Consider the following 11,790-nt stretch of genomic DNA (forward strand, 5'->3'; position numbering starts at 1 on the left):
AGGAGGGATGAGGGCAGGCGCCTACATCTTCTCCAAAACTTAGGTACTGTGAAGACTCCCCAAGAATTTAACCACAACCCAGGAGCAAGAGGGGAAGACCATAAATTTAATTGAGATTCTCAACCTCATAGACAAGGAATTCAAAATTTTTTAACTCTGTAGAATAAAAGTACATTGCCTGTACATTTCAGTTTGGGAATTTTCTGCCTGAGATGGTATGTATAAAATAGGTGTCCCAACAGAAGTATGTGCATGCACAGAGTACAGTTTTGAGAGAGAGTTTTTCAGGAGGGCCTGGTTGGGAGCCTAGTGGGAAGACATTGCAAAAAGGAGGAGTATCGTGTCCAATAAGAAGTGTGATACATAAAGCTTTTTGTTTTGTTTTTCTAGTTTTTTGTTTCCTTGTGTTTTGATTAGGCTAGAAGGAGATTAGGAAGAATAGTGACAGAATGCAGATCTGTAGATAATAAAACATATGGTATGCATGGTAAATGAGACCTGGAAGCTCAACCTTTATTTTATAGGCAATGGGAGAAATGTGATCAAGCTTCCATTTTAGAAAGATAACTTGAGGAAGACAGGGCGAGGTGGCTCACGCCTGTAATCCCAGCACTTTGGGAGGCCAAGATGGGAGGATTGCTTGAGCCCAGGAGCTGGAGACCAGCCTGGTCAACATAGCGAGATCCCATCTCTATTTCTTTTATATTAATTGTTTCAATTAATAAAGAAATATAAATAAAAAAGATTGTGGTAACAAAAACAAGAGAAGACAAGATAGGGAGGAAGCTACTTTGGATAGGACAGTCAGGACAGGCCTCTCTGAGGAAGTGATACCTGAGATGAGACCTGGAAGATGAAAGCAAATCACTCATGTGAAGAGCTGGGGCACAAGCATATCAGGCAGAGGGGACCATGGACCCTACAGTGGGTAAGGGGTTGGTCTGAGAACCATAGAAAGGCCAGTGTAAGCCGGGTTGTATGAGTGAAGGATGAATGATGGGAAAAGAGACTGGGAATGAAGGCAGGGGCCAGATGATAGAGAGCCTGGTCAATAATTTATTTTTTATTCAAAGAACATAGGAAGCTATTAAAAGATTTGAAAGAGTAGAATGCCACAAAGGTATTAGTTCTGACTAGAAATTTGTTTATGGATGTCAAAAGTATTTGTTGTGCTTATTGAGCCACTTACAATGGATGAGGCACTGTGCTAAGCACTTTGACGAACTATCTAGTTGTTCCCTCAAAACAATTTTATGAGGCAGAAGCTATTACTCCCATTTTTAAATGAGGAGACTGACTGAAGCAGATGAGCTAGCTTTTCACCAAACTTATTATCTACTTGGGTATACAGCTAAGCTATATTTTCCACCACCCTTGCACCTGGATGGAGCTACGTAGCCAGTTCTCATCAAGGGACTGTGAATGGAAATGATAAGTGTTACCTCCAGGCCAAGATAGTGAAAAACACAGGTTCCATCTTCACTTTCTCCCTCTGTATTCACCAGCTAGATGCCAGAAAAACCTAAGCTCATGGATTGTAAGTGGTGGTGATGGGGAGTTGGGGGGCTGGGGTCTCTGAATGACTGACCACAGGTGCTGAGCCACCTTGCTGACCTAAACTGGATCCAAAGCAAGAAATAAGACTTTATTGTGTTAAAACACACACATGCACACAAAATTGCTATGTACCGTCTCTTCCATAAAATCAGTAATACTGGTGTAATCTATTTTCTGTAGGATATATTAAAATGTGTACCTGCCTCCGCTATATGCAGTATGACCTTTTGAGGCTTTATGATTTGGAAACTTAGATAATTTAATATGTAAGTGTGAGAATGCAAGTAAAAGAGAAAAAACAAGATCTTCAGTATGGAAGTGGGAATGATTTCTGATTGGTTAAAGATGAAATGATGCTCATGGATAATTGATAATGTGTGGTACTCATCTTCCTCCATAAGATCACCATCTAGAAAAACAGCTTTTCTTCACACACGCTCCCTTTAAATACCTGACACCATGATCCTCATTACTATGTTTTTCTTTCTCTAACATTCTCTCCAATCTTCTAAATTTACACGTCATGTCATCCCACTCTGTACCTATAGAAATGTGTGCCCTTCCTTATAGGAATACCTCTATAATTGCATGGCCTGAATTCAGGCTGTTTTCTAAAAAAAAATTCTCTAGACTGTAAACTCTGTGAGGACATGGTCATGTCTGTGTTTGCCTGGTGTTACTTAGTCTCTGGCAGGGTGTTTTTGATATAGTAGGTGTTCAACAAATATTTGTTGAATGAACAAATTCATGTATAAATGAATGGATGATATGATGGCCCTCAGATAAATAATAAACTTCATTAATTCAATAATAAATGGAATATGAAATTGTTGATGGAAATTGATTTATGGGAAGTTATAAGAAAATTCTTAAAATCTCTCCTGATGTTAGAATAATGCCAAACGCACAACTTTATTTATACTAATATTCTAAATAAAAACAACATGGTTATATTTTGTTTGGTGTCCTATCAGGAAAGTATTTTAGCAAATGACAAATGTGTGGGGTGTTTTTCCTTCTTATTTAGTGAGGAAAAGTCCAGCTACTTCATTATACAAAGCAGAAAATTGCCTTAGAAATACTGAGGAATTATCTCTGAAAAGTTACCTTGGAAACTCTGAGATTGGCCCCAGTGGTCTAGGGAGAGGTATGGTACCATTTTTTTTGTGATTTAAGGGTTACAAGAAAAGCTACACAACCCCTTAAGGCAAATGCCAAAACCTGACCTGTGGCAGTAATTCTGAAAGCAGCTGTTCAACTTAGGAAGTGGCTGTAATCATAAACAAAAAAAATCTAATCACAAAGATTTAACCCTAGAATCCTAAACATAGAGTACAAATAAGCTTAGTCCAAACAGAATTATCTTCCCTCAAAGAACCTTTGTGGATTTTCCTCTCATTGCAGGATAGTTGTCAAGGGCCCATGAGATTACACAGCACTAACTTTAAGCGAGACTCCATCAAGGCATCAAAAAGCAATAACAAAAGCAAACTAGATAATCGTACTCCAGTATGGGGTTAGAAAATATTTAATAACCCCCACATTCTTTGGGGTGAGTATGCCCCTGAGATGCTTGCTTAATTCTGGAGCAGAGCAAAGAGAAGCATCCCAAGGAAGATCCTTGACTGCCAACTCAATACGGCAGGTAGGGGCTCAAAGTCAAATTGCTGTATCTGAAGTAACAATCCCAGCAAACCCCAAAAGGGAGGTGGCTGTGGCAGTATCTTGGAAATCTGCTGGTAGTTCTTGCTTTACTCTTAAGGATCTGTGGATAGAGGATTAGACGGTTTCCTGAAGAAAAATGCAGGGAAGAAAGTAGTAATTCTGTGACCTTATCAGTAATAAGGTAGCTCAATGTACTCTCATATTGTCCTTTTAATCTGGGCTATATCTAAACCCACGTCTCCCTTTTTAATTATATTTCTTTCTTCTTTTTTTCATGATGAATGTCACCAAAGATTTATTCAATTTGATTGTATTTTTAAAGAATGAACTTTTATCTTGATTAATTCATTCTATTGTATTTTTTCTGTTTCACTTATTTCTGTTCTTTTTTTGTTCATATTTTTATTCTATTTCCTTGGGCTTTATTCTGTTGTTCTTTTTCTAATTTACTGAGATGAACATTAATCAATTAATCTTCAGCTTCTTTTTTTTTTTTTTTTTTTTTTTTGAGACGGAGTCTCCCTCTGTTGCCCAGGCTGGAGTGCAGTGCAGTGGTGCAATCTTGGCTCACTGCAAGCTCCGCCTCCGGGATTCAAGTAATTCTCCTACCTCAGCCTCCCAGGTAGCTGGATTACAGGCACCCACCACCACGCCTGGCCATTTTTTTTGTATTGTTAGTAGAAACGGGGTTTCACCATGTTGGCCAGGCTGGTTTCGAACTCCTGACCTCAAGTGATCTGCCCCCACTTTGGCCTTCCAAAGTGCTAGGATTACAGGCGTGAGCCACCATTCCCAGCCTTTTATTCATTTCTTAAGTAAGCATGTAAGGCTATAAATTTTCCCCCAAAGAAACACTTTCATTGTATACCTTAAGTCTTGATGTATAATATTTTCTTTATCATTTAGTTCTAAGTGTTTTTTTAAGTTTTGATTTGATTTTTTCTTTGATTTGTGAGTTATTTTTTAATTCCCAGGTATATGGAATTTTAAAATTTATCTTTTCGTTAACTTTTTTTTTTTGAGACAGAATCTCGCTCCATTGCAATTCTCCTGCCTCAGCCTCCCCAGCAGCTGGGACTAAAGGCGCGCACCACCACACCCAGCTAATTTTTTGTATTTTTAGTAGAGACGGGAATTCACCATGTTGGCCAGGCTGGTCACGAACTCCTGGCCTCAGGTGATCCACCTGCCTCGGCCTCCCAGAGTGCTGGGATTACAGGCATGAGCCACCATGCCCGGCCTGTTATTAACTTCTAACTCAATTGCGTTGTCTTCAAGGATCATGTTCTACATAATACCTATTCTTTAATTTTTATTTGGTTTTGCTTCATGCCTTATATGATCATGTGTGCTTAAGAAAGCAATGCATTCTCTAAGTGCTGGATACAGAATCTGGCAGTGTTAGACACCCCAGCTTCTCAATACTGTCTTTTCTTGGTCTCCACGGCACTACCCTCCACTAGTATTTCTGCCACCTCTCAGACTACTCCTTTTCTATTCCTTACACTGGCTTCTCTTCCTCTGTTTTACCTATAAGACCTCTAATCCTCAGACCCGCCCCTCATCTTTCCTATCTTCCTGCTTTTCACTCTCCTCTCTGGATGATTTAATTCACACTGTGGCTGCAGTTTTCGTCTATGTTATCATGGCTCACAAAACAGCCTAATCTAGACCTCTCTCCTGAGTCCCAGGAACGTATTTGTAACTGCATACTGGATAGCTCCAACTTGCTGTTCTGTTTCAAAGTACAAGAGATTCACTCTTACCTGTATTCTTGATCTTACTAAGAAACCTTGCCACTCCCTCTTCCTTACCTCCCACACTAATCTAGTGCCAAGTCTTGTCCATTCTTCTCAGGCTCCTCTCTCGAATAGGGCTTCTCCTCTGCATCTCCACTGCTATTCTTTCCATCCCAATGCCCATTCTGTCTTGCCTGAACATTGTTGCCAGGGTAATTTTTCCACAAATAGTGTTTTCTCGCTCTAAAAGCTTTACCGACTCTATTTTCAGCCCACAACATGAAATGTAAATGGGCCCCAACCTACTTTTCAGCATTATCTCTCAACCCCAAATCACCACTGCACACACTGAACCCCTGCAACACTGAGCTTCTCACAGATCCCCAGACTGTCTGAGATGTTTATATCTCTGGGTCTTTGGACATGGTTCTACCTGGAAACTTGGAATGCTATTGTGTCTCTATCCTCACTCACACCCTTAACCCAGCACACAGGAGAGCAAATGTGTATGCACACACGCATACACACAAACATAAATTTATCTGGAAAATTCTACTCATGTGCAAGCAAGATTAGACTACGTAAAAAAAAAACTGGCCGGGCGCGGTGGCTCACACCTGTAATCCCAGCACTTTGGGAGGCTGAGGCAGGCGGATCACGAAGTCAGGAGATCGAGACCATCCTGGCTAACATGGTGAAACCCTGTCTCTACTAAAAATACCAAAAAAATTAGCCGGGCCTGGTGGCAGGCGCCTGTAGTCCCAGCTACTTGGGAGGCTGAGGCAGGAGAATGGCGTGAACCTGGGAGGCGGAGCTTGCAGTGAGCCGAGATCATGCCACTGCACTCCAGCCTGGGTGACAGAGCGAGACTCCGTCTCAAAAAAAAAACAAAAAAACTTAAAAAAAAGGTTTGTTATTCTGTAGATGCTGACAATTGATGATTAATGAAATTTTAGTTGGAGACAAATAGGTAGGTAGGGAGAAGGCAGGAAACAGGAAATAACATGTCAGCATATAGTCCCCTTCTCTTCATCATTTCTCTGTTGACTTGATAGGAAATTTTCTTAAGCCACCATAAAATATCATGTTCAATTCCACTTCTTCTCAGACACCTAGCTGCCCAGGCATTTGGCTAATTGGATAACTCTATATGGATGACTCTATATCCCAATTCACCTTCATGTTACTTTCCCCTGGGTTTGGTCACCTGGTAATCCTGATCCCAGGCTTGTCTTCCTAGTAATTATGTTGTTTGTATTCTCTTATAATTATCTCCTGTTGAGTTTTCCTGAAGTTTACATTTATTTCTAAACCTACAATATGTGGACATAAAGAAATATTTTATTTTCATAGGCTCATGTATAGTGTATATTTATATGAGAACATTTACAAGATATTTATTAATAGGAAGAAAATTTCTGGGTTTTTGTTCCATTTCCTGCCAGAAGAAAGTGACCTGTCTGTCCCTGTGGCTATGGCTTTATGTGATTTCCATACATAAAGTGAGCTAATTCTTTACATTTCTGTGGGTGGTCAAGAGTAAGATTCAATGTCATTTCACAGATCAGGGTTAAAAGAAGATTTTAGGCCAGGACAGTGGCTCATGCCTATAATCCCAACACTTTAGGAAGCCAAGGCAAGCAGATCACCTGAGGTCAAGAGTTCGAGACCAACCTGGCCAATATGGTGAAACCCCATCTGTACTAAAAAAATACAAAAATTAGCCGGGCATGGTGGTGCATGCGTGTAATCCCAGTTACTCAGGAGGCTGAGGCAGGAGAGCCGTTTGAATCCAGAAGGCGGACGTTGCAGTGAGCTGAGATCGTGCTACTGCACTCCAGCCTGGGCGACAGAGGAAGACTGTCTCAAAAACCAAAAAATAAAAATAAAAATAAAAAATATAAGAAGATTTTAAATATTCACTACCAGCCAAATAAACCTTAGCAGCAAGGAAAAAAAGGTTGAAAATAATAGACTTTATAATACAGTGTCTTTTCTTGTCTCCAGTTTGTGCTATAAGTTATTTTCAAGTTATAAGCAAATGAAGAGTACCAATGTATGTAATTTTTGGATATACAGTAAACCCATGTAAACAATGTAAAACCTTATTGTATAAGTGTTAACATTCAGGGCTTTAAAAAAATATGCTATGTACAAACCTGAAAATATTTGTCTGATTCACGGACGAATCACTCAAACAAACAATTTGCAGTCTTCATTTATTTATGCTTTCAGCTCTCAGTTGTGGGTGGGTACAGAATGGCCATATAATCCAATATTGTAATTCAAAGTGAAAAGTGATGTAATAGAATAAGTTTACAGAATATCAGTCAGCTCTAAAGCCCCCATGGAGGTGTGGAATAATAGGAAAGGCTTCTATTCTTAACATGCCTAAGTTTGTATTTTAGATAAATAAGACATACACGTATACGTATATACACTCAAAGATAAAACAAGTAATTCATAATTTTTGTTGCAAATCTATTACTCCTCTTACCAGAAAACTATATTTACACATAAGAATTTGTCAGATCTCAAAAGCAAGATTGGAAATCATAGTGATCATTGTATATTTTAATATAGACTGAAAATAAATTTGACTTTGAGGTATAGTTGAAATGGAAATAAATCAGATGTGAAATTAGATTGAATAAGTTCAAAGTGGTAATGAAAATAAGCCTTGTATGTATAAATTCAATAGAAGTATTTATCGCCATACAGGCATAGCAAACATAGGTAGAAAGATTTTACAAAGGTATTATGGGGACAAGAGTTACTTTATTTTAAAAGCGAATTTGCCATGTAATTTCTAATTAACCAGGAGTTGGGGAATGCCTCCAAAATGGCTAGCTGATGTACTACTCTTTATGTTGAAACATCTACTTATTGTAGGTTTCCTCCAAAACAACGCTTGTTGTCACAGAAATCACAGGCTGTGATGCCCAAAACTAGCTACACATTCCTTCCAGAGCACGTATGCTTTTTTCTCAAGCTATAAGCCCTGGGTCTGGGGGCTTGAGGTACGGAGATCTACCTATCTTGCATATGCCCAAAACCACACTTGTGTCTGTAAATTCCCCATAATAAATTACCCAAAACCAACAAAGTGGATTTGTTCACCTCCTTCTTTGGGTTTTTCATCTCCTTTGGCATTTAGGAATTGCTTTGCCCTTTCACGGAACAGGTAGAATCTTTAAATTATTTGGTGATGTTCATATTGCTTATTATTAAAGCAAAGCACTAGAAATACCTGACCAGACTCTCAGAATTCCCAAAATACAAAAGCTGGAGCCCAGATTAATAGTTCTTGATAGAGTTATACTTACAAGGGTCACTGCCACATGGCAGTTCAATATAACTTGTTCAAACCACACTCCATGAGATGCAGCTGTGGTAAACATTAAGGAATAAATGAACTAGAGTGGGTAATGCTGTTACCTTGGTTATTCAATTCACCCAAGCTAATATAATTCTAGGGATAAAAGCTGTTTTAATTGGGTGTAGTGGTGCATGCTAGTAGTCTCAGTTACTTGGGAGACTGAGGGGAGGATTGCTTGAGTCCAGGAGTTCTAGGCTGTAGTGCCTGAAGCCCACTGGATGTCTGCACTAAGTCTGGCATCAATATGGTGACCCCCTGTGAGCAGGGGACAATCAGGTTGCCTGAGGAGGAGTGAACTGGCCCAGGTTGGAAACCTCTGTCAAAACTCCCATGCTGATCAGTCGTGGGACGGTGCCTGTGAATAGCCACTGCACCCCAGCCTGGGCAACATAATGAGACCCTGTCTTAAAAATAAATAAATTAATTAAATTAAGTTTCTTAAAGTCAGCTAAGCCAAAATATAACTGGGTTGAGAAAATGTCAGCAAAACTAGAATAATAGTTAATGTTTATATGTTAAGTACTTATGATATGCCAGGCACAGTCCTAAGTGCTTTAGAAATATTGTCACATTTAATCCTCCCAATAACCTGATGTGGTAGTTACTGTTAAATCTCCAACTTACATGTAAGAAAACAGAAGCTTAGGGAAGTTAAACAAGTCACTCAATCTTACAAATGTGATCAATGGAGGAGCACAAGTGTCCAGAATCCTTACTCTTTCCCATTTTGCTGTTCTGCCTCTAACATATTGAACACAGCAACTGAAATTTGAACTAGGTATTGAAAGTTGAGTATGATTTTCCTGGTAGAGGAAAGGGAAAGGGCGCTTTTCTCTGGCTGGAGGAGAGCAGGGAGGTGGTAAAGGGTCACAGAAGTGGGGGGGATTTTCTTCCAAGAGGAGCAAATACACGGTGCCTTGTGCATACAATGTGATGGTGCTGGAAGATGAGACTGGAAGGGACACTTGGGTCTAGTTTGTTAGGGCTCTTCTGCATTTAGGAATTTTGACTTGATCCTGAAGGCACTGGCTAGTCAATGAAGGCTTGCATTTGGAGAATGAGAACTCAGATGTCAGTGTGGAGGGTGGATTGGATGTATATTAAGGATAGTTCCTAATAATCCAGACAAGAGGTGATGGTGAACTAAACTAAGGCAGGAACTATCAAAGTAATACAGATACAGACCTTGGAGGGGTAAAAGAAGAAATATTCTCCCCACCTTCCCCAGGCACACAGGTACAAGCACTTCAGTGGGCTGCTGGGTACGTGCAAAAGTGGTAAGTGGTCAGCAAAAGAATGCTGTCCTGAGTTTTTCCACATCAGTGATTTTTCTTGCTGTGAGTTCTTTACCAATCCAGATGGGGCATCATCACTTGTGACTTCGGAGGAAAGAGTAATTGTAAAATTCATTAAGTTTCTGAATGAAGATGTGTAATGTCTTCCAAGAAAATAATTAAACCACCATGGGGCAAAGACTCTCATCTGTATAATTTAAAGTTATAAAGTGGGTCATTGCTTAGTGTCTCAAATCTCGTTTACATGTAGCTAATTCATAATCATACTCCATCTGGCTAAAATTAGTCACATTATTCTGTGAGCCAAGAAAAATATTTGTCTCATTTTAGAGGTTTTATTATACAATCAAATGTACTCTAATGTACATCTGAATTCTTCATTCTCCTTTTCTTGAAATATTTGAATCTCACTAAAATGAAAAGATAAAGTAGAATATATGGTATATTCAATAAAAGTTCTCAGCTGGGTGTGGTGACTCATGCCTGTAATCCCAGCACTCTGGGAAACCGAGGTGGGCAGATAGCTTGAGCCCAGGAGTTGGAGACCAGCCTGGGCAACATGGCGAAACCCCATCTCCACAAATTATATATATATACATATACATATATATGTATGTGTGTGTATATATGTGTGTGTGTGTGTATATACATATATATGTGTATATATATATATATATATATATATATATATGAGAAAATTAGCTGGGCATGGTGGCATGCACCTGTAGCCCTAGCTACTCCAGAGTCTGGTGGGAGGATCACCTGAGACTGGGGAGGTCAAGGCTGCAGCGAGCTGTGATTGCACCACTGCACTCCAGCTTGTGTGACAAAGTAACACCCTGTCTCAAAGTAATAATAATAATAATAGTTAAAGTTCTCATTTCAAAGAGCACAGAGCCCATAATAGAAGAGGGTTAAAATGCCAGGAGGTGGAGCTTGCAGTGAGCCAAGATCACACCACTGCTCTCCAGCCTGGGCAACAAAGCAAGACTCCGTCTCAAAAAAAAAAAGAAGAGGGTTAAAATGGAATATTCTTATTCCTACTTAACAGACAGGGAAACCAAACAGATGTGTGCCAAGCTACCATGTGTTGAGGTGACCAATTAAGACAACAAGCCAAACTGAAAATAACAATCAATTCATTTGTTGTGACAGTGCAGGCGAGAGTCACAAGAGAAAGGCATTGGCTCCCTAGTGTTTTTTCCCAATAGAACAGTGCCAGCAATAGTCAAATGGAAGCACAGGTAAGGGAAATCATTTCATTACCAAGGAGCCCCAAACAAAAGATTCCCGCTTTTTCTGGACTTATAGGGCCATGGAAAGAAAGTGGGAGAAGGACTAGGAGTGAAAAGGTCTGGAATCAAAGTGGATAAAACTGTCTCAGCCAAGGCCCACAATAACAAGGTCTCAGCAAAGGTGCCTGGGAAGTGTCTCAAGAGAGGCCCCAGTCAAGAGGCTTCTGAATGGAGTGCCTGAGCTGGGAATGCAGTTATGCATACTAGCATTGCAGCTCAAAGGGGCCTAGGTCCTCAACTGCAACTCCCTCCAGAAAACTACAAGGCACTGGTGGTACAACAAGTCAGATGTGGGCAGAGCAGCTTCTCCTATGAGGCCTGCCACGCATCACCTTGTAATTGCCTGTGGAGGGCCTGAAAGATCACACATGGGACTGAGTCCTGGACCCACACTCCAAGAGTATCCATATCTGATAATAAATGGAGGTGGATTCAGGTGTCCTGTATGCCAATCTGCCAAAAGCCATACATTGTGAATAAAAAGCATAAGGGAATGCTTTGGTTTAATGTCAGGCAATTTCTAGGGGCACTGGCTATTTTGATTTTATATATCTGGGAAGCAAAGACCAAACATCAGACCCAGGGCTTGGGTACAGAAAAGAGAAACTGAAATTTTCTTTTTCATTTCCTAACTCTGCTGATTCCCTACCTAACAGACTTTAAAAGAAAAATAAAGGAAAAAAGAATGGGGCTCTGAAAATATTTGACCTTCCTCAGTCCTGTCAGCATTCACTGTCAGTCTTCGCCACAGGAAAAGTAGGCAGCAGCACATACTGTGTAATTTCAGAGCGCTGGCAAGAGTCTCCCCCATCTGCCTTGGAGGCAACTCATAGCTCAGATATCTCTTAAACGTGTCCCCA

The sequence above is a fragment of the Pongo abelii genome, chromosome 15, assembly GCF_028885655.2.
Source record: "Pongo abelii isolate AG06213 chromosome 15, NHGRI_mPonAbe1-v2.0_pri, whole genome shotgun sequence".
Taxonomy (NCBI): domain Eukaryota; kingdom Metazoa; phylum Chordata; class Mammalia; order Primates; family Hominidae; genus Pongo; species Pongo abelii.